The 22474-nt window shown below is 39.2% G+C and overlaps 1 protein-coding gene across 1 annotated transcript in view; it reads left to right on the forward strand.

Moving 5' to 3' along the window:
- Positions 1–20675: 20675 nt before the first annotated feature.
- PLSCR1 (phospholipid scramblase 1) overlaps positions 20676–22474 on the forward strand; it is a 30137-nt gene continuing 28338 nt past the window's right edge. The window contains exon 1 of the mRNA XM_042956456.1: positions 20676–21011. The gene's annotated coding sequence lies outside the window, so the exon portion shown is untranslated. The remainder of the gene's footprint in view (positions 21012–22474) is intronic.

Genomic DNA, 22474 nt, shown 5'->3' on the forward strand with positions numbered 1-22474 from the left:
TGGGATTATGCTAAGTGAAATAAGTAAGACATAGGAAGACGAATACTATGTCTCTTATGTGGAATCTAAAACAAACAAAAAACCAAGCTCAGAGATACAGAAAACAGATTGCTGGTTGCCAGAGTCAGGTGGTAGTGGTAGAGGGAAAAATAGGTGAAAGGAGCAAAAAGAAAAAAGAAAGAAATTTTTTTTAATGTTTTTATTTATTTTTGAGACAGAGAGAGAGCATGAGCAGGGAAGGGGCAGAGAGAGAGGGAGACACAGAATCGGAAGCAGGCTCCAGGCTCTGAGCCATCAGCACAGAGCCCGATGCGGGGCTTGAACTCACAGACTGTGAGATCATGACCTGAGCCGAAGTCGGACACTCAACTGACTGAGCCACCCAGGTGCCCCAAGAAAGAAATTTTTTAAGAGAAAAAATAACAGTGCTTCCAGTTGCTTGGTAAGTAAGAAACTTGATTGGAATGGAACTTTATTGGTTGTTGAATGGATGTGCTGACTCCTTTGTAATGTATGTAGAGAGTATTAAATACATATGTAAGAGATGATTCTAAAGAGTGTTTCATGCTCAGCACTTGAGAACAGTGTTATATCAGTGAACAGACGTGCCTCCCGTTGTATATATTTCTAAATGTGCTTCTTACTTGCCATACTTAGAAAAGTGGTTTTTCAGTGAGTGGATGTGCTGATGACTGTGTAAAGCACATAGACAAGTGTTTAAAGACATTTAATTAACATATTTCTAAGAATGTTATTGGCTACACTAGTTACTAGCTAAGAATACTGTTATTGTAGTGAATGGAATGACTTATTCTGTATTTCGTGTAGATAAATGTTTAAACGTGGTCAGAGGACCTGGATATACATTTTTCAAAAGAAGATATATATATGGCCAACTGGTACATAAAAAAGTATTCAATATCACTAATGACAAGGGAAATGCAAATCGAAACCACCATGAGATATTACTTCACCATGAGATATTACTTCACTACCATGAGATATTCATTCTGTTAGAATGGCTATTTTAAAAAAAGACAAATTAAAATGAGTGCTGGTGAGGATGTGAAGAGGAATCCTAAATTGGTAGAGCCACTAATGAAAATAATATAAAGGTTCCTCAAAATATTAAAAATATAACTACCATCTGATCCAGCAATTCCTCTCCTGAGTATATATGCAAAGGAAATGAAATCAAAATCTCCACTCACATATTTCCTGCAGCAGTATTTACATGCCAAGACATGGAACCTGCCAAAGTGTCTATTGAAGGACGAATGAATAAAGAAAATGCAACACACACACACACACACACACACACACACACACACACACACAGGAATATTATTTCGCTCTGAAAAGATGGCAATTCTCCAAGTACATCTATCCTGCGTGGTGATGGCCTCATTATTCTTCAGATGTGACTTCACTGATCAGTCATGTCTCCTTATTTCCCTAAGTTTGTCTAATCTGATCTCAGAAAATAATGGGAAAAAATGAAAGAGGAACAGAGAGGTTAAGTAACCTTGATAATGCCACACTACAGAGCCAGGCAGCCTGGCTCAAGAATGAGAGCTCTTAACTGCCCCAATATATAGGTGTCTGTTAGATTATTCTCTGTACTTTTTCTAAAATAGTTTATAATTTTTTAAGGATCTGAAGTAAATATGGCAAAATATTAAAAAAAAGATTATCAAAATATTAATTGCTCACAAATGTCAAATCTTAATATACCTGTAACTAATTAATCCTGACTAAATACATTATATGATTCACAGTTCATAATGTTCATATATATATACACATACATAATATGCAGTTTAACATAAAAAGAATAGAATTCAGAAAAGAATCAAAGATTCCAGATCCAGGTAATATGGATTAAGTACAATGCATCCTGTCTTCCCCATTTAATATCACTATTAAAACCTGCACTGAATGTACATCAGCTATTTAAGGCCGTTGAAAATCTAACAATAGAAGCCAGAGTAAATGAAGACCCCACAGAGCTTTTGATTATGTGGGTTTTATCTAGTGACATCTACCCGAATTAGAGATTAAAACAGAAACTGTTAAAAACAAAAAGCACAAGTTCACATTCCATTAGCTCTCAGAGTGGTGATATTATCACCATTATCACAACTCTTTGGAAATTTCCACTGTACTCTCATATGAGAGAGAGTGGAAAAGACAAATCACATCTAAGTGATACAGGAAATAGTTTTGACCACATTTTTAGAACTGGTGCCCATATGCAACAGATAAAAAATAAATATTGTTTTGAAGCACACATGAAATATTTATCAAACTGTAACAAAAAGAACCTGGACAACTATTTTAAAAACTAATTTCAGGGGCACCTAGGGGACTCAGTTGGTTAAGCGTCTGACTTTGGCTCAGGTCACCATCTCATCCCTCGGCCCTGCGTCGGGATCTGTGCTGATAGCTCAGAGCCTGGATCCTGCTTCAGATCCTGTGTCTCCCTCTCTCTCTCTCTCTCTCTCTCTCTCTCTCTCTCTCTCTCTCTCTCCGCCTCCCCAGCTCACGCTCTCTGTCAAAAATAAATAAAGATTAAAAAAATTAAAAACTAATTTCATACTGAATAAAAGGTAAAAAGAGGGAGGGCAATACTTTAACAAAAAGTTAGAAAAAATGTTTAGAATTTAAAAAGACATTTCTATGTAACACAGACACCTGTCTTTTGATGTCTTTTTGCTAGCTCTGTTGCCAGCATTAGTTCCTTAAGGCTCTCCATTCACATAGGATCATGGCCATTAGGAAGGATATCAAATTCATGTTCTGCCACTACTTTTTTAGACATGGGCTTACATTGCCATTGAGAAGGAATTCATTTTAATAAGTTAGCTGTTTATATTTAAGAGACTGTCTACATGAAGCTCTCCAAATTTTTGCACCAAATTTTAGTACTAGCAAGGCTATATCTGGAATGGCAAAGCTGACCAATACCAGTACTCAAAAATCTTTGAACAGTCTCAACTCTTCCAGTGTTCCAAAGAGAATGACTCTCCATTAAATCTCATGTTACCCAAGGAATACTCTGAGTAAGGTAAATGATTCAGCATTCATCAAGGAACGTCTATGAGAAGGTGTCACATATTATACCTATTAGACATATTAGACTTATGATGACCTATCTAAATATTTTTGAAATCTGTAGGAAAAAAAATATTATGTAGATTACTTGTGATTTTACAAGGTTGCGATAATTTCTGACATTTAAAAGACTTTCAGTAAAAATAATTTTCCTTACTTGGCTTTAAGAACGTCAGGCTAGAGGGTGCCTGAGAGGTTCGGTAGTTGAGTATTCGACTTTGGCTCGGGTCCTACTCATGGTTGGTGAGTTTGAGCTCCACATCAGGCTCACTGCTGTCAGGGCATAGCCTGCTTCGGATCCTCTGCCTCCTCTCTCTCTCTCTGCCCCTCCTCCACTCCTTCTCTCTCTCTCTCTCTCTCTCTCTCTCTCTCTCTCTCTCTTTCTCTCTCTCAAAAATAAATAAACATTAAAAAATAAATTGGGGCACCTGGGTGGCTTAGTCAGTCAAGCGTCCGACTTCGGCTCAGCTCATGATCTCTCAGTTCGTGAGCTCAAGCCCCATGTCAGGCTCTGGGGTGACAGTTCAGAGTCTGGAGCCCTCTCTCTCTGCCCCTCTCCTGATGGTGCTCTGTCTCTCTCTCTCTCTCTCTCTCTCTCTCTCAAAAATAAGCAAACATTAAAAAAATTTAAGAAATTTAAAAAAAGAATGTCAGGGTCTAGGAATATGATTTTTTCAAAGAAATTTTTACTTCAATAGAAAAATATATAAACCGTGGTTGTAGAATTTTAGAACATATAAACAAATATGGGCTTAAACTCAAGAACTGAAAGACTACTCAAAGTCGGAAGCTTAACTGACTGAGCCACCCAGACACCCCAAGGAGTCTTAATAGAAGTAGTAGTTTAACTGCTGCCCTTTCACAAATCTAAAAATTTGGATCATTGTCTGTCTCACTCTCCAGTTAACTGTGCCAGGCTTTGGAGTCTGAGGTGGTCCTTTTAAAGTGGAAATAGATGCATATGTTTCCCGTATACTCAGAGGAAATATTTGTGGGAATATGCAGGAAAGAGTGAAGGCATTTGCAGAGTGACAGGTCTCTAAAAATCCTGTTGTGCCAGCCAGATGTTGGAGAGAGGGTCTATGGCTGTTTCCATGTCTAATAACGCTGAACCTGGTAAATGGCTGATAAAGGCTCATACTAGAGACACTTACCTGTCCTAGAAAATGGGAGAATTTCAATCAGTTGGTGGTTGCTCAGGATGAAGCAGTGTGTGACTGAGTTTGTGTTCCTTGGTGGCTTTGTTTGGCTATGATTTCAAAGAGCAGAACCTACATAGAAGTTAGTTTTTTCCACTTTAAACTGCTGCCTACAGAAAGAGGTTAGTACTCTCTGAACTAGGGAGACTAGTGGGTGAGTCCAAACCTGGTCGCAAAGGTTACTTCTGTTCTTAATGAACAAGGCAAACCTGTGGTCCTCTCCTAACAGGATATCCAAAATTACCTTTCTTTTTCATTTCCTTTCTTTCTTCCTCTCTCAGACTCTCTCTCTTATATTGTACACACATTGAGCTTGCTAATTACTCTTTCTCATTAGGATGCAAGAAAGCTAGAAGAGTTTTGCAATATGCAGATGGTCACAAAATTAACAAAGGATCAAGGAAATTGAAGAGCCTAAGAAAACTAAATGTGGGGGGCACCTGAAAGAAAAAAAAAATTTCAACTTTCTACTCATTTACCATCCAGTGAGGCAAAGCAATCAGCAAGGCGTGCTGTTCTTCTACTTTCTCTGGCATCTGGGTAAGGGGGCTGTCTAAAAATCACCAAAACCTGGAGACGGCCTCAGACAAGAGACAAAAACAAACAAAAGGAAAAGCAAAACTTGGAAAAAAAAAAAAACAGATACACTGCTGAAAAAAATAGCAAAACAAAACAAAACCCAAACCCCATAATTAATATCCTCTCAGACGTGAAAAAACAATGTACAGAAGGAAGGATAGGAAATTATAAGGCAGGACATGCTTGGGGCGGAGGGGAGGGTGTTTAACAATAGGAAAAGTTTTCACAAGGGAAAAGTTTTCAATTAAGTTAGGGTACAAAAGATAAATTGAGAAAATCTAAGAAATTTTACAAGCAAAAAATGGGAAAGACAATAGGGAAAAAGAGAAAGGAGAGGATGGAGGGAAAGGAAGAAGAATGCAAATGAGAAAAAGGTGAAATTGAACACCCTCTTAGAAGAGGAACGCTGGTTTACCTTGGCCATTTGAAAGAGCAGTAATATTTGCAACTGGTATCAGACTCACAGAAAAAGCAGGCTGCTCTGGTCCAGAGGAAGCTAACCTGGGTGGTTGTTTTTTTCATTTCCCAAGAATGGAGGAAGGGTAGAGGGCAGAGGATAACTGAAGCTTGTTTCCTGAATTTATGTGTTCTGTTTCACATTTCACGAGTACTCTTTTTTAAGTAAAATGATCCAGCTCGTCTGCGAAGGAAAATTCCAGACGTGTGTGAGAGAGCCTTCTAAGTATTACTTGCAAAGAATGGCTCAGCTCTAATTATAAATGGAGATAATGCTCTTATTTTCAGAGATCTCTCCGTATCCCAAATGCTCCGAGCCAAATCTATGGTTATTGCAGCCTCACACTTCTCTGAAGAATGGATTCTGAATTTTCACTCCAATCAAAAATAGGTCTTTCCACAACACATCATACTGAGACCTACTGCTGTCATTTGGAGCTAAAGCAGCCCTATATTTCTTATTATCTATGAGCCCAAGGATAAGTACCAAATAAACAAGCAGCTTTTTCCCAAATCTCAAAGCTTAAACTATTTTTATAGGCACAACCGATGGTAAAGTTTAACTTGATTTATCCTTGAGAGGCTGTCCCCCTGGAGAGGAAGTTAGCTTTGCAGAACCCCTGGTAGAGTGCCAAGAGGAAATCAGGACTGGTCCACAAGCTGAAACAGCTGTAACTGCAAGGTTCGGACTCCAGGAATAACTGGTGCTCCCTCAACCAGTTACTGTGAGTAAGGAAGAGGGCTGACACCCAAGGTGAAGCCCATAGCTCACTGCTATCAGCAGTAGATTATATTCAGGAATTAAAATCAAAAGTATAACTCATCTGGCATGGGGCCCAAGCAATCAAGATAGGTGCTGGAGTGGATATAATTCTAAAGATTTTCCCCCAGTTTGCCATTTTCTGGTTACGTGATCAAACACCAGTCTAGCTCCTGCTGTGAAAGTTATGAAATTTACTGATCAGCTGACCTTAGATGGGGCTAGTCTCCTGGATTGTCTGGGTGGGTCCAATGGAATCACAGGAGGACTAAAAAGCAGAAGGGGCGATAGACAGGAAAGGTGCAGCAAAGACGGAGATCAGACAGATTCCGGGCATAAGAATTCAAAGGACAGTCACTGGCTCTGAGGTATGGGGACCCTTGAGGAGCTTCGAGCAGGCCACCAGCTGACAACCAACAAGGAAACTGAGGTCTCAGTCTACAACCACAGTGGATTCTGCCAACAACTTGAATGAATTGAAAGGTGGGTTATTTCCAGAGCTTCCAGTTAAAAGCCCAAGGGGCAGAGATGATGATTCAACCTTGTGAGACTCAGATCAGAGAACCAAGACAAGCCAACCCAGACTGCTGACCTGCAGAACCGTGAGATGACAAAGTGAAGTTATTTTAGGCTGATAAATGTGTGGTCATTTGTTAACAGCAGCAATACAAATCCACTGTAAACACCCAACTTATCAGTACAACTTGCTTGCAGTCAAGCAACTGCTAACTACCAGACCTGGCCATGCCATGTAATGTTTTACCTGAACCAGCTAACGGCTGAAATACAGCAAGTTGTGTGCTACGTATCGGCTCCTACATTGTATCTACAATTAAATAACACAAAACGAAATGCCTGAATATTTTTTCTCTATGCAGAATAATCCCATTTTGTACAAGTATTTATTACCAAGGAAAAATAGCACTGATATCTAATAATTTTATGTTTAGGATTATAACCCACTCAAAGCATTCTAGGGGTGCTGGGTGACTCTGCCAATTAAGCATCTGACTCTGGCTCAGGTCACGATCTCAGTTTGTGAATTTGAGCCCCATATTGTACTTTGCAATGACAGTGTGGAGCCTGCTTGGAATTTTCTCTTTCTCTCTCTCTCTGCCCCTCTCCCACTCTCTCTCTCTCTCTCTCTCTCTCTCTCTCTCTCAAAATATATACATAAACAAAAAAAATAATTGTAGAGGCTCACATATTTGATGGAAGAGATTGTTCACAGCATTATATATATTAATAAATAAATTATGGCACAATTACTACATGAAATATTATGCAGTCTTTCCATGGATTTTTGAAGGAAAGGATTACTATATATTAAACGAAAGGAGGATACTAAATTGTATCCACTGAGTCTAATTTTATTATAAACACAAAATACTTGCACATTGTAAAGAAGACTGGAATACATTGTGTTATAGAGGTCATTAATATGTGGTAGAGTTATTAGTAATTCTTACATGTTTTTATTTATATGTTTTATAAAATGTCTACATATTTTTTACAATTTGATATCTTAAAGCAAATATTACTCTGTAGAATTAGTTTGCTATGTACACATATGCCATTAATTCTATATATTACTTTGACAAATTAACTTTTTAGCACTTTGGTTTCCTCATTTCCCAAAATAAATCGACCCAAAGGGCCTAACATCTCTTTGAATATAAAAATTCTAAGAATATCAAAATACAGAAGTGTCAAGAAAACCTTAGGTTTATAATATATCTCCCTAGGGTCATCACTTAGATTTGGCACTTTGTTATTTTTCTTTTTTTTTTTTTTTAAGTTTATTTACTTATTTTGAAAGAGTGAGAGAGAGAGCAAGGGAGGGGAAGAGACAGAGGGAAAGAGAATCCCAAGCAGGCTCCGGACTGCTGTCAGTGCAGAGACCTATCTGGGGCTGGAAATTGTAGTTCCTATTTCACAAACCCTGAGATTGTGGCCTGAGCCAAAATCAAGAGTCACATGCCTAACCGCCTGAACCACTGACACACCCCTCAAGTTGCTTTTTTCTCCTTCATGTCACTGTTGCTTTCATCCCTCATAAGCATTTTCTGGACACTGAGTATGCTATGTCTTAAATCAAAACAAATGTTTCTGTTTTCCATCCTACTACCACATGAGTTTTGAAGACAGTTAAGATAATAAAAACACGAACACAAAGCATTGGGAAATTGCTACTTTAGTTTATCTTTAGATTATTTTAAGTAATATTCTTTTTTTTCATTTTTATTTTTAATTTTTTAAATTTACATCCAAATTAGTTAGCATATAGTGTAACTAGTGCCCCTTACCCATTTAACCCATCCCCCCTCCCCCAACCCCTCCAGTAACCCTCAGCTTGTTCTCCATATTTATGACTCTCTTCTGTTTTGTCCCCCTCCCTGTTTTTATATTATTTTTGTTTTCCTTCCCTTATGTTCATCTGTTTTGTCTCTTAAAGTCCTCAGTTGAGTGAAGTCATATGATTTTTGTCTTTCTCTGACTGACTAATTTCACTTAGCATAATACCCTCCAGTTCCATCCAATCCAAATGGCAAGATTTCATTCTTTTTGATTGCTGAGTAATACTCCATTGTGTATATATACCACTTCTTCTTTATCCATTCATCCATCAATGGACATTTGGGCTCTTTCCATACTTTGGCTATTGTTGATAGTGCTGCTATAAACATGGGGGTGCATGTGTCCCTTTGAAACAGCACACCTGTATCCCATGGATAAATGCCTAGTAGTGCAATTGCTGGGTCGTAGGGTAGTTCTATTTTTAGTTTTTTGAGGAACCTCCATACTGTTTTCCAGAGTGGCTGCACCAGCTTGCATTGCCACCAACAATGCAAAAGAGATCCTCTTTCTCCACATCCTCTCCAACATCTGTCGTTGCCTGAGTTGTAAATATGTTAGCCATTCTGACGGGTGTGTGGTAGTATCTCAGTGTGGTTTTGATTTGTATTTCCCTGATGATGAGTGATGTGGAGCATTTTCTTATGTGTCGGTTGGCCATCTGGATGTCTTCTTTGGAGAAGTGTCTATTCCTGTCTTTTGCCCATTTCTTTACTGGATTATTTGTTTTTTGGCTGTTGATTTGATAAGTTCTCTATAGATTTTGTATACCAACACTTTATCTGATATATCATTTGCAAATATCTTCTCCCATTCTGTCAGTTGCTTTCTAGTTTTGCTGATTGTTTCCTTTGCTGTGCAGAACATTTTTATTTTGATGAGGTCCCAGCAGTTCATTTTTGCTTTTGTTTCCCTTGCCTCCAGAGACGTGTTGAGTAAGAAGTTGCTGCGGCCAAGATGAAAGAGGTTTTTGCCTGCTTTCTCCGCAAGGATTTTGATGGCTTCCTGTGTTACATTTAGGTCTTTCATCCATTTTGAGTTTGTTTTTGTGTCTGGTGTAAGAAAGTGGTCCAGGTTCATTCTTCTGCATGTCACTGTCCAGTTTTCCCAGCACCATTTACTGAAGAGACTGTCTCTATTCCATTGGATATTCTTTCCTGCTTTGTCAAAGATTAGTTGGCCATAGGTTTGTGGGTCCATTTCTGGGTTCTCTATTCTGTTCCATTAATCTGAGTGTCTGTTCTTGTGCCAGTACCATACTGTCTTGATGATTACAGCTTTGTAGTATACCTTGAAGTCTGGGATTGTGATGTTAAGTAATATTCTTATGTAAATGACAACCACAGAGATTGTTCTGTGACTTTTCAAAACATTTATGCTTTTATCATTGCCTTATAGTAACATTTGACATAATAAAATAAGGTTCGTATGTATGTTCATAAGAAAGAATCTTTAACTGAATTCATTATTTTAATGATTATATATAAAGAGGCTACATTTATCAAAACTATTTTATGTCATTAAAATTAGATTTAAGCATCTAACTCAAAGCTTAATAAACATTATGCATATCAGTTTTAATTTAGGAAAGCTATCCTTTTTTAAAAAATATTTCATTGTATAAGTAGAAATATAAATAAACATCTAGGTGGAAATAAATTTGGTATAATCCTTTTGAAAAGTATTTTAGCAAGATATATAAAAACAATTAAAATGATCAATTCCTTTGACTATAAAATTTACATGGGAATTTAGGTTCACAAAATGATTCAAAAGAAAAAGAAATAAATGAATATTTAACTTCATTTAAAATTTTTTCTTCCAATACTAGCTTTAAAAAAAACCAGCATCTATCCTTGATTGTTTGAATTCCTCACCTACACAACCTAGACTATACCTTATTTGTTAATGCCCCAATATGTACTAATCCTATAAGCCTAAAGAATGAATTAGAAATCAGTACCCAGTGAAGGGATGGTTTGGAATCTGTTTACCAGGCTAATAAGTGCAAATCACATTCCTTAATATACACTGTATTTAGGGCCACCTGGGTGGCTCAGTTGGTTAAGTGTTAGAATTCAGCTCAGGTCATGATCTCACAGTGGGTGAGTTTGAGCCCCGCATCAGGCTCTGTGCTGACAGCACAGCTCAGAGCCTGGAGCCTGCTTTGGATTCTGTGTCTTCCTCTGTCTGCCCCTCCCTGCTCGTGTGCACACACACGTGGGCTCTCTCTCTCTCAAAAACATAAACATTAAAAAAATTTTTTTTTAATATCACTATTTATCACACATGGCTATGAAAGTTTTTCTTCACTATTATCTCTTTACAGATGAATATATGACTAAATAAATAAATATCATTCCTTCTCTGGTATACATTTAAAAGATTACTTTGCAAATGAATTTAGTTCACATCTGTATTTGCAAACCTACACTGAACATCAAATAACAAGCAATTTCTTCTTTTTACCACAAAAGACATATCATTACTGGAAAGTTCAAGGTGTTCTTCTTTTTATTAAAAAGAAAATGTTTTAAATGTTTTTATTTATTTTTGAAGGAGACAGCATGAGTGGGGGAGGAGCAGAGAGAGAGGGAGGCACAGAATCTGAAGCAGGCTCCAGGGTCTAAGCTGTCAGCACAGAGTCCAATGCGGGGCTCGAACCCACAAACTGTGAGATCATAACCTGAGCTGAAGCCGGATGCTCAACCGACTGAGCCACCTAGGTGCCCCAAGGTGCTCTTCTTTTTCAAATGCAGTTAAAATATTGAATTACCAACAGTACTGAACTGGTGTAGGTAGAACTAATCTCAAACCAAACTGTGATACATGGTTGCCGTGTTATTTGTTGTCAGTGTTTGATTCTACTGGCAACCTGATTGTAGGTGGTACAAATAAGTACAGAAGAGAGAGCAAGCAGAAGGTAAACATGATACAATGTAACTAATAATTGAGGTTTTATCCATTGACCTTTTTGAATATATAATCTATACGGTGAACTCAGGTTGACATATGACATCCTTATTGACATGACTTATTGAGGAGCTGAAGTCACTGTTGACCTATGGGTTTCTGTTTGTAATGTTTTACTTTGTTTGTTTACATTTAGCACTCATGAAAAAAAAAGTATGACATACAAGCTCAGCCACTGACTCAGTAACCAAATATTTGTACTTCATAAGCATGAACCTTAGAATCTGAATATTAAATTCTCCAGTTAGCAAGGTTTCAAATTGTTCTTAGAGTTTCGTTAAAATATCTCTTGTTTTTGCTTGTGATACAGCCAGGAAAGTTTGTTTTCAACTAAAAAAAAGGTTTAGTCCAATGAACTTGATTCTCCTTTGGGTCTTTCATTATAACCTGGTGTTAGTAATCTTGATATTTGCTCATAATTACTTTTAAGTAAGCATGGTTAGCAGTAATTATAGTTTGTTTTACTTTTAACCCTAAACTTTATATTTCATTGTCTTCACTTTTATTCTGCAAACCATTGAAATATGGTTCCCCCCACACCATTCCAATAAAGTTGCCCTTGCTAAGGTTGGCAATGGCCTTTTAATTGATAGACTTCATGAAAACTATTAATTCTTTAACTGAAAGCCAAAACAAATGTATATTTAAAAAATCGCTTCTGTGCTTAGATTTTCTGGCCTTTTTTTCTAAACCTTATAATTCTCCCTTTATCTTTTTAAATTTATTTATTTATTTATTTATTTATTTATTTATTTAATCTACATCCAACTTAGTTAGTATATAGTGCAACAATGATTTCAGGAGTAGATTCCTTAGTGCCCCTTACCCATTTAGCCCATCCCCCCTCCCACAGCCCCTCCTGTAACCCTCAGTTTGTTCTCCATATTTATGAGTTTCTTCTGTTTTGTCCCCCTCCCTGTTTTTATATTATTTTTGTTTCCCTTCCCTTATGTTCATCTGTTTTGTCTCTTAAATTCCTCAGTTGATTGAAGTCCTATGATATTTGTCTTTCTCAACTGACTAATTTCACTTAGCATAATACCCTCCAGTTCCATCCATGCAGTTGCAAATGGCAAAATTTCATTCTTTTTGTTTGCTGAGTAATACTCCATTGTATATATATATACCACTTCTTCTTTATCCATTCATCCATCGATGGACATTTGGGCTCTTTCCATACTTTGGCTATTGTCAATAGTGCTGCTATAAACATTGGGGTGCATGTGCCCCTTCGAAACAGCATACCTGTATCCCTTGGATAAATACCTGGTAGTGCAGTTGCTGGGTTGGAGGGTAGTTCTAGTTTTAATTTTTTGAGAAACCTCCATACTGTTTTCCAGAATGGATGCATGAACTTGCATTCCCACCAACAATGCAAAAGAGATACTCTTTCTCTCCAACCTTGCCAACATCTGTTGTTGCCTGAGTTGTTAATTTTAGCCATTCTGACAGGTGTGAGGTGGTATCTCATTGTGGTTTTGATTTGTATTTCCCTGATGATGACACATTTTTTCATGTGTCAGTTGGCCATCTGTATGTCTTCTTTGGAGGAGTGTCTATTCCTGTCTTTTGCCCATTTCTTCACTGGATTCTTTGTTTTTTGGGTGTTGAGTTTGATAAGTTCTTTATAGATTTTGAATAATTCTCCCTTTATACAGTCATTTGATATTGGCTAAATAAGTGGAAACTTTTAGGCCCTAAATTCAACCATTTTGTTCTGTTTTGTTGGTTTGGATTTTGAGTAAGTGAAAACTGATATTTTCAAAGTGAAGAACTAAAAGAGATAAGCTTATCAGGTGGTGACTGATAGACCATAGCTACAACTGGTATAACTCGTGAAAAAATTTAGCCCTGTAACCCTGCCAGGACAACCTGATAAAGCAGCATTGGTTAATCTCACTTTGCCGACTGAACACAGGATCCCCACCCCCACCCCACTCTGTGTCTCTGTCTCCTGCCTGAAAAGGAATGGGAACTAGTACATTAGAGGGACCTGAAATAGAGTGAGATCCTACTTTCTTTCCACTCTGGTTATATCCACCTACTAGGCTTCAGACTGTGGTATGAGATTATGGGATATGTTTTCTGTTTAGTGACCACCCTTTCCTACTAGAACTGGGAAGTGGAAGGCGTAATAAATTAGGCATTGTGTTTAACCAGAAGTTATGTGTGAGCACTTCTTTCGGTCATTGGATATAAGCAAAAGAACATGATGTTTTACCTACATACAGCACTCGGCACCACAGCTGCAACTCCTTTTCCTTCCTGCAGATTTTGACACCAGAGATTACTTCATTAAAAGTCTCTCCCACCTCAATTTTAGAAATACCACACTTTTTTTTTCTTTAAATTTATTTATTTATTTTTGGGGAGACAAAGACAGCGTGAATAGAGGAGGGGCAGACAGTGGGTGAGACCGAGAATCCCAAGCAGGCTCTATACTGTCAGCGCAGTGCCCGACACGGGGCTCGAACTTACCAAACCAGGAGATGGTGACCTGAGCCAAAACCAAGAGTTGGACACTTAACCGACTGAGCCACCCAAGTGCCCCAGAACTATCACACTTCTTTTTTTTACACATCCTTGTTTGCCATTCCTGGTTTTTTTTGTTTGTTTGTTTGTTTGTTTGTTTGTTTTGGCAACAGATAAAGAGCCCATGATCTCTAAATACTGGTGTCTCTTATTTCCATACCTGACCCATTCCTCATGCTGCAAAGTTTCAATGATGGGAGTCTACCTGTTTTGAAAATTTGATTATTGTGCATATTTCTGTTTCTCTCAACAGGTAAGTAGGAATATTTTAACAATCTACCAGTTGTCTGCCCTTTGTCCCATAGGCATCTTAAACTCAACTAATTTAACTGGAGTCTATCCTAATCTTATTCTGTGATCCCTATTTATATGTGTGCATTACCATTCATTCAATTGTTCAAGATGAAAACATTCTTAAAATAATTCTGTCCCCTTTCCCTACCCAAAATCAGTCACCAAGCAAAACCTATTCCCTTTCTTTCTTTCTTTCTTTCTTTCTTTCTTTCTTTCTTTCTTTCTTTCTTTCTTTCTTTCTTTCTTTCCTTCTTTCTATCCCTGGAGTACATCCCCTTCCTTCCAATTTCACTGAACACACTTCACTATATTTTTCAATATTGTATTATCTTGTGTCTGGAATTGTCACTAAAATGCTCTCCTTTGGTTTTCCTATCCTACAAATCATTCTTGACACTAATTTAGCTTTTCTAAAGCAAGAACCTAACAGTGTCCTTTTCATACTTAAAATTATGCCATCAATCCACCCTCCGACATCAAACACCATCTCTTTAGCGTAGTGTATGAACTTCTCCCTGTGGCTTGCTGCTCACCTTCTCCAGGACTGATGGGTTTAGATCCTCATAACTATTGTAACAAATTCCAATGGCATTTCTCAATTTAAGGCTATTTCTTACTTACTTATCAAGGTTGGAGTTTCTAGTCTGTGGGCAGCTTTTATTCACACGGTGCTTCAGGGCCACAGGATCCTTCTGTTTTGTAGGTCCACCATTTCATAGGGTCTCATCATCTTCAGCATCAGGTCAATGGGAGGGAAACAGCACGGTGAAGGTTCACCTACTTCCTAAGAACCTTGGCTTTGTTCCTTTTCACATTCTATTGGCTAAAATTTTGCCATATTGCCACATGTTAGGTGACCGCTTCTCAGCAGCAATTCTATACCAAGAAAAAGAAAACACAAATTTTGGCGAGCAGGTCATTGTCTTTGCCTCAACATCAAAAGTTCAAGTCCCTATCTTGCCCCCTCTTACACTGCAGCATACTCAACCACTTGTATTTCTGAAAGATATATGTCCTCACTTTGCATATGCTGCTGCTTTTTGCTTATGGCTATTTTCTACTCTTCTTTCAAAATCTAGCTGAAAAATCTTTTTATAGAGAAAACCATCACAGAATTCTTATTTCTGGGTGAATATCCTCTCTATACATTCTTTATTTTCCTGTTGTAACAGGTGCTTGGAAAATCTTGATAGACTCAGTTATATACGTTTTTACTTTAAAAATGACCATTTCTCCTCTCAGTGGGACTGGAAAACTGTAAGTATCAAAAATGAAACTTGACTTATTTGGAGCAATTCTTGGTACAATTTTCTTTTTTTTTTTTTTCATTTTTATTTATTTATTTATTTGAGAGAGAGAGAGAGAGAGAGAGAGAGAGAGTGAGGAGGGGAGGGTCAGAGTGAGAGGGAGAAAGAATTCCAAGCGGGCTCTGAGCTCTCAGCACAGAGCCTGACATGGGGCCCGAACACAGGAACTATGAAATATGACCTGAGCCAAAACCAAGAGTCGGACACTTAACTGACTGAGTCACCCAGGCACACTGACAAATTTCTGAAAATATTATTGGTAAAGTAACAGAACTTAAGATTTTATAAACAGTTGTGATCATACATCTGGCAATAGATAGTTTGTTAAAAGAGGAGCTTTTGGTTTGTTTTTACCTTCAGAAAAACCTGTAGAAGATGATATAAAAATCTAAAAATCTCTTGCTTAACAATAAAGTATTTCTTTATATTTCTGGGAAGACACCAGATAGCATCTCCCAGCTTGCTTTGCAGTCCAGTGTGGCCATACAACTGAGCTCAGCCAAGGAAATGTTACCAGAAATGATGTGTGTCAATTCCAGGCCTGGCCCATAAAAACCTCCCCTATGCAACCAACTTCTCCTTTCTCCTCTCTGCAGACTCAGTGTCAAAGCCCAGAAAAATCATGGAAGCTATGTACTAAAGATGTCAGTGCATCCATTAGCTTGGGTCCTTGGGCCATGCTGTAAAGCAGAGCTCCTACCCCACCATAGGAACACCTCCATTGGTTGTTACATCATGTAAAAAGAAAAAAAAAACAAGCTTTCTGGTATGTCATTGAAGTTTGGAGTTGGAGGTTGATAATGCCACCAGCAGTACCCCCAAATAATATGGACCAATGCTGATGACTAAAGAATTTGCGTTTGATAATCTAATTGGAAAGTTAAAAATCTTTGCTAAGGTTAATATTTCAACATAGAAAATTTTGTCATACGCAAGTAAACTTAAGGCACCCAGATTTCACGACCTTCTCATGCTGTTTCCATGAAGCCCTACTATATCAATTCTACCTTGGGGCTGTGGGACTCTTAGAGCTAATATCTACAGCAGTTAGCCTGGACAAGAAAACAGAGATTAAGAGCAATAAAGAGAGTTTTGGAAAGAATACCTTCAAGATTCTCAAGGGTACAATGCTTTTGACGAAAAATAACCCTAAATAGCTTAAATAAAAAGCCTGAAACACTAAGAGATACAACCGAGGTGTAAAATTAAAAAATCCTACACACCACCATGCAGAAGAGAACAACAATAAAGAAGCTTGCTTATTTTGAGTATGAAACTGAACAGAAAACAAATATAAATGTCCTTGGAGAGTCCATAACCACCAGCTAACTTTCACAGAACAAGTCGTCTGGAACTATGTAAGTCCATGATAAGTGCTGTAATTCTTCAGTGTCATCAAGTTCTTGAGCTCTTTCCACAATTTGATTCTATCATCATCAAGACCTGTCCTCACAGTCTCAAGACAATTCCACATATCATTGCCATATATAGAGAAGGAGGCATATACATACCTATATGTATGTGTGTGTACACACATATATATATGCACACATACACATATATACATTCATACAAGTAAGGAGAAAGCAGATTTCTAGAAGTCCTCTAGAAGATTTTTCCTTAGCCAAATCTGTGTTATATGCCCACATGCAAACCAATCATAAGGAAAGAAGCTGATTTTCTAGTAATGAAAAAGCATCTTTTGCTTTAGGACCCTCCTTCCATAAACACATTGTTCCCCAATACCTTACAAAAGTAGGATTCCCTCCAGGTCCATTATTGCCTTACTGATTCAGAAAAACTGAGGGTGGAGCTTCACAAGTTGAGTTTTAAGGAGAATTTCAGGTAGTTTGGTTGCATGCTAAAATTTGAGAACCACTATTTTACCCTGTAAAAGAAAATACTAAGTTTTGGGTAGGCCACTAATAGTTTATACCCTACCTAAATATTTTCTAATTAAAGATGGCACTCTTTTTTGGAGATCATAATAAAACTAAATAGAAAACAGTCAAGACAAAACAAAATAAAAAAACACAAAAGATGTAAAAACCACAAGGGTTACAAAAAGGTAATAATGTACAGGCGGAACAAGATTTCAACAAATTTGAGAAATTAGATGAGTCAGATGTGGTAACTATCTTGTAAGACATAAGAGGTTATAAAATGTGTAAGAATAATTGAGATTCAATTTACCTCCACAGACTCCCAGAGAGACAGAGCACTTAGTGATGACAAATAAAGAGAGGATAAAGTTTAAAATTAGAAATTAAAGGGAGGAATGCTTGAAAGCCTGAATTAAGAAGCCTATTCACCTACCCCATGGATTGAATATGGAAATGGTATGTACCACCCTAAGCAAGATACAGGAGACTTCTGTTTAAAACAGAATGGAAATATCTAGGGATTCAAAAATAATATTCATCAAGGTGGAAAGGTTGAAAAATAACATTGAAAGTGTTATCTACTAGATCTCTACAGTTTTCCTGCCCCATCTATAGCAGAAGTTCAGCAGTCAGGAAGCTCAATCCTAAGGAGAAGCTTCTGCAAGCATTGGAGACTTTGGGCATCTACTTTGACTCCCATAAAAGTGTTAAAACCAAAGATAAATTTTGGCCCATCAAGAAGGAAAAGTTAAGAGAAGACCCCCCACTAAAATCTCTGCTCATAGAATTATCACCTTGTAATATGAAAGAGAAGTAAACTCCACCGTGTAGGAGGGAAGGGCACAGAGAAAACTTACCCTCTGGGCCTTGGTGCCAGTTGTGCACCAAGATGGATGCACAAAAAGACGGATGGATGGATGGATGGATGGATGGATGGATGGATCGATCTAAGTATCATTGTAAACTCCTTAACTTACAATAAGAGCATGGATTTCAGACAAAATGGACTTTGAAGGAAAAGCATCACTAAAAATAAAGATCACTTCATTACTGATAAAGGTTCAATTCACCAGGATAATAGAACTCCTTTCAGTTTTTGCTTAATCACAAAACCAAAAACTATAAGCAAAAAAGTCAAAACAAGAAGTAATAAACAAATCTATCATTCTGATGAGAAATTTTAATATTCCTCTGAATAATTGGTAGAATAAACAAACAAAGTATCAGCTAAGGTAACAGCATAATTAAGAAATTGACCTAACACATGGGGCACCTGGGTGGGTCCGTCGGTTAAGCGTCTGACTTTGGCTCCGGTCATGATCTCACAGGTCATGATCTCACGGCTGGTGGGCTCAAGCCCCACATCAGGCTCTGTGCTGACAGCTCAGAGCCTGGAGCCTGCTTCAGATTCTGTGTCCCCCCCTCTCTCTGACCCACCCCTGCTGTGCTCCATCTTTCTCTGTCTTTCAAAAATGAATAAACATTAAAAAAATACATTTTAAAAGAAATTGCCCTAACACAAAAAAATACAATACCATACTCAACAACTGAAGAGTATACCTATTTTTCAAGTATTTATAAAGTGTGTACAAAAATTGGCTATGTACTGAAGGGCCATAATGCAAGTCTCAAAAAATTTCAAATGATTAAAACTATTCATAGTATATTCATGGACCACAATACAACTATAAATAATAAGGTAACTAGAAAATACTAACTTCTTGGCAATTAGGAATAAACAGGTGTAAGGAAGGAATCATATTGGATGTCCTAACGTACAGTAGGCTTTTGAAAATAAGAGAGAAAGCCCAGAGGTGAGAAGTAAAAAACACAGTAAAAGATGATTTAAAAATGAGAGTTGTGAAAGCAACTTTAAATAAGATTATAATCCAGAGACCCAGTAAGTAGGCCTCTGTTAAATGAGGGATTCAGTCCACAAAATGTAAAGAGCACAACAAATCAGCAAGTGCAAAAAATATCCCAGTCTGGGGCGCCCGGATGGCTCAGTCGGTTAAGCGTCTGACTTTGGTTCGGTTTATGATCTCGCGGTCCATGAGTTCGAGCCCCGCGTCGGGCTCTGGGCTGATGGCTCAGAGCCTGGAGCATGCTTCCGTTTCTGTGTCTCCCTCTCTCTCTGACCCTCCCCCGTTCATGCTCTTTCTCTCTCTGTCTCAAAAATAAACAAACAATCCCAATCTGACAGAAAACTCTGTATTAAATGTCAGACATAACCCAGAATAAAATGTTAAAATGTTCAGTAACCCTCTGAATGATTACTGAATATCACCAACAGTCAGAAGTAACAAAAACAATAACAAGGTCCTACTTGCCAATTAGAATAGCAAACATTTAGAACTGATATTCAGGAAGTGGAGAGGTGGTAAAACTTGATTGGCAGAAGAATAGTGGTAGATTAATGATATTTATTGAGTGCTTACTCTGTGATAGGCATCACTTAAACTTTTTGCGTATTTTAACTTCCTTAATCCTCATAAAAATCTTATGAGGTAGATAAAATACCCTCATTTTACAGATTAAAAAAGAAGCAGAGAGATTCTAATTTGCACAGTCACAGAGACGAGAAGGGATTCAAACTCAAGCGGCTGGTTTCCTCCCTCCTTTCTTACTTTTTTTCTCAATTTCGCTTTCTAGTCCCCTCCCTTTCAGTACCCTCTTCCTTCCTCCAAGGAGGTGTCTTGGTAATCCTTCAAGTATCTGTCAACAGAGTCATGGGAAGAAGAAAAGGGGAGGGGAGGTGGAGAAAGTTTGCTTCACCTTTTCTCCACACTCATCTTTATTGTGTGGAAGATCACAGGTTCCTTTTGTAAATAAAATAATTTCATGAAAAAAAACTCAATGAGTCCTTTAGCTCAGCTCAACAAGTATCTGTTCACTGAGTCTGTTTGCCGGTCGGGCGGCGGTGGTGAAGAAAAATTCAACAGTCTAAACACGTCTAGTCGGGGTGATTGTTAAAAGTTGTTCATGGCGTTGGGGGTGGGGTGGGGTGGGGGAGAGGGCAGAGGAGAGAGGGAGGCAGAGAAAGGGAAAAACCGGCAAGAAGGAGAGGGTGAGACAATGAGACACAGAGACATTGGGAGAGAGACAGAGAGTCAGAAAGCTACAGAGAAAAAGCCCCGTCGAGACAAACACGCCGGACCCGTCCTCATTTGTCCCCGGGACCAGCGCTGCTCACGAGCTTTGCAAGTAACAGAAATGTAAGTGATGCAGGTTGAGAGCCGAGAAACGGAAGTTCCCTACGGTTTGGCGCCCACGACAGCACCCCCACGGCAGCCACTCCCCTGCGGAGGACTTAACGTGTCGGAGCGGGCGTCCACCTCCCAGTTAGTTAGCTCTCCGTCGCCCTCGCCACTGAACTGACTTCGGAATCTCTGCGGGGAGCGAGGAAGGGGGCGGGGGCCTGCAGCTCTCACGCCCTCCGGCAGCGACGCGGGCGCGCCGGTGGGAGAGCCCTTTTGTGTACCTAGGATCCGGGAAACGAAACCGAGAGCGTGTCCGCACCTCGGAGGTTCTCGGCAGCGCGGAGCACCTGCAGCCCCAGGTGGGCGGGCGCCTTTCTCGCCCCTGGGCCCCGCGCGCGCACCGGGCGCCGGACTCGCGTGGGTTCCCGGGGCCGGTTGCGCGGCGCTGGGGGCCGCTAGCGGGGGCGGGGCGCGGGGTCCGGCCAGCTGTGTTTGTGCGGGGTGAGCTGAGTAGAGGAGGCGGGCAGGTGGGCGAGCGGGCGGGCGGCGGTGGTGGGTTTAGAGTCCCGGGGAAGCGACCCCCGGAAGCGGAGCTGCGACTCGCGAGTGGCCCCAGTTGGCCCCCAGGCCCCACCACCCGGCACCACTGGTAAGGTGTTTCTTGCCCGAAACTGCCTTGCGTGCTCAGCGCCCCTTTACTACTACTGCCCACCTCTTGGCCGCGCTGAAGAACCCGGCAAGAACCAGGACTGTGGGTGTCCGCTGTCGCGCTGGGAGGATTAGAAGAGATGATTAGTGGGGCCTCTTAGCTGTCATAAAACAGTATGTATTCATTAGGAGTACGGTGTACCCTAAACCTGTGCTAGTCACTCTGGAACACCAGACGAACCGGAAAGATAGAGCTGGTTTATAGCATAGAAGCTAAGACCATTAATTAGTTCAGGAGTCCACCTGATTTGAATCCTACCTCTACTACTTAATTGCTGTGGACTCTGAACCAGTTTCTTCATCCTTGTGCTTTCCTGGCCTCATCTCTGAAATTGTGCGATGGTCAAAAAAGAGTTACAAGACTTACAGTATGGCGTGTATTAGTGTAAAGCTGTGGGAGCTGTGCTAGCCCCAAGAGTACTCGGTAAGGTTAGCTTTTATTATGTTTGATACTTGACAAAATCCCTGCTTCTAAACTCACGAGTCTGGTTCCCACATGGTTTTATTTCTAGGGTTATTCCAGTAAATCTTGGAATGGCCACTTCTCAGTTCCAGGAACTGGCGAGCATTGTTTCTCCTAGTTGAGCAATTTGAGAAATATGGTTTACTCATCTTTCCCTTTTTTTAAATGAAAAGGGAAACGAGTGGATTTCTGCAGTGGATACAAAAAGTGGCATGTGTGCTCTGAGAAACAGTGCGGAGGTTCCTAAAAAATTAAAAATAGATCTACCCATGACCCAGCCATAGCACTGCTAGGAATTTACCCAAGGGATACAGGAGTGCTGATGAATAGGACCACTTGTACCACAATGTTTATAGCAGCACTTTCAACAATAGCCGAATTATAGAAAGAGCTTAAATGTCCATCAAGTGAGGAATGGATAAAGAAGATGTGGTTTATATATACAATGGAATACTACTTGGCAATGAGAAAGAAAAATCTGGCCATTTGCAGCAACGTGGATGGAACTAGAGAGTGTTATGCTAAGTGAAATAAGGCAGAGAAAGACAGATACCAGATGTTTTCGCTCATATGTGGATCCTGAGAAACTTAACAGAAGACCATGGGGGAGGGAAGGGGAAAAAAACCTTATGGAGAGGGAGGGAGGCAAAC

This window comes from Panthera tigris, chromosome C2, assembly GCF_018350195.1.
Source record: "Panthera tigris isolate Pti1 chromosome C2, P.tigris_Pti1_mat1.1, whole genome shotgun sequence".
NCBI lineage: Eukaryota > Metazoa > Chordata > Mammalia > Carnivora > Felidae > Panthera > Panthera tigris.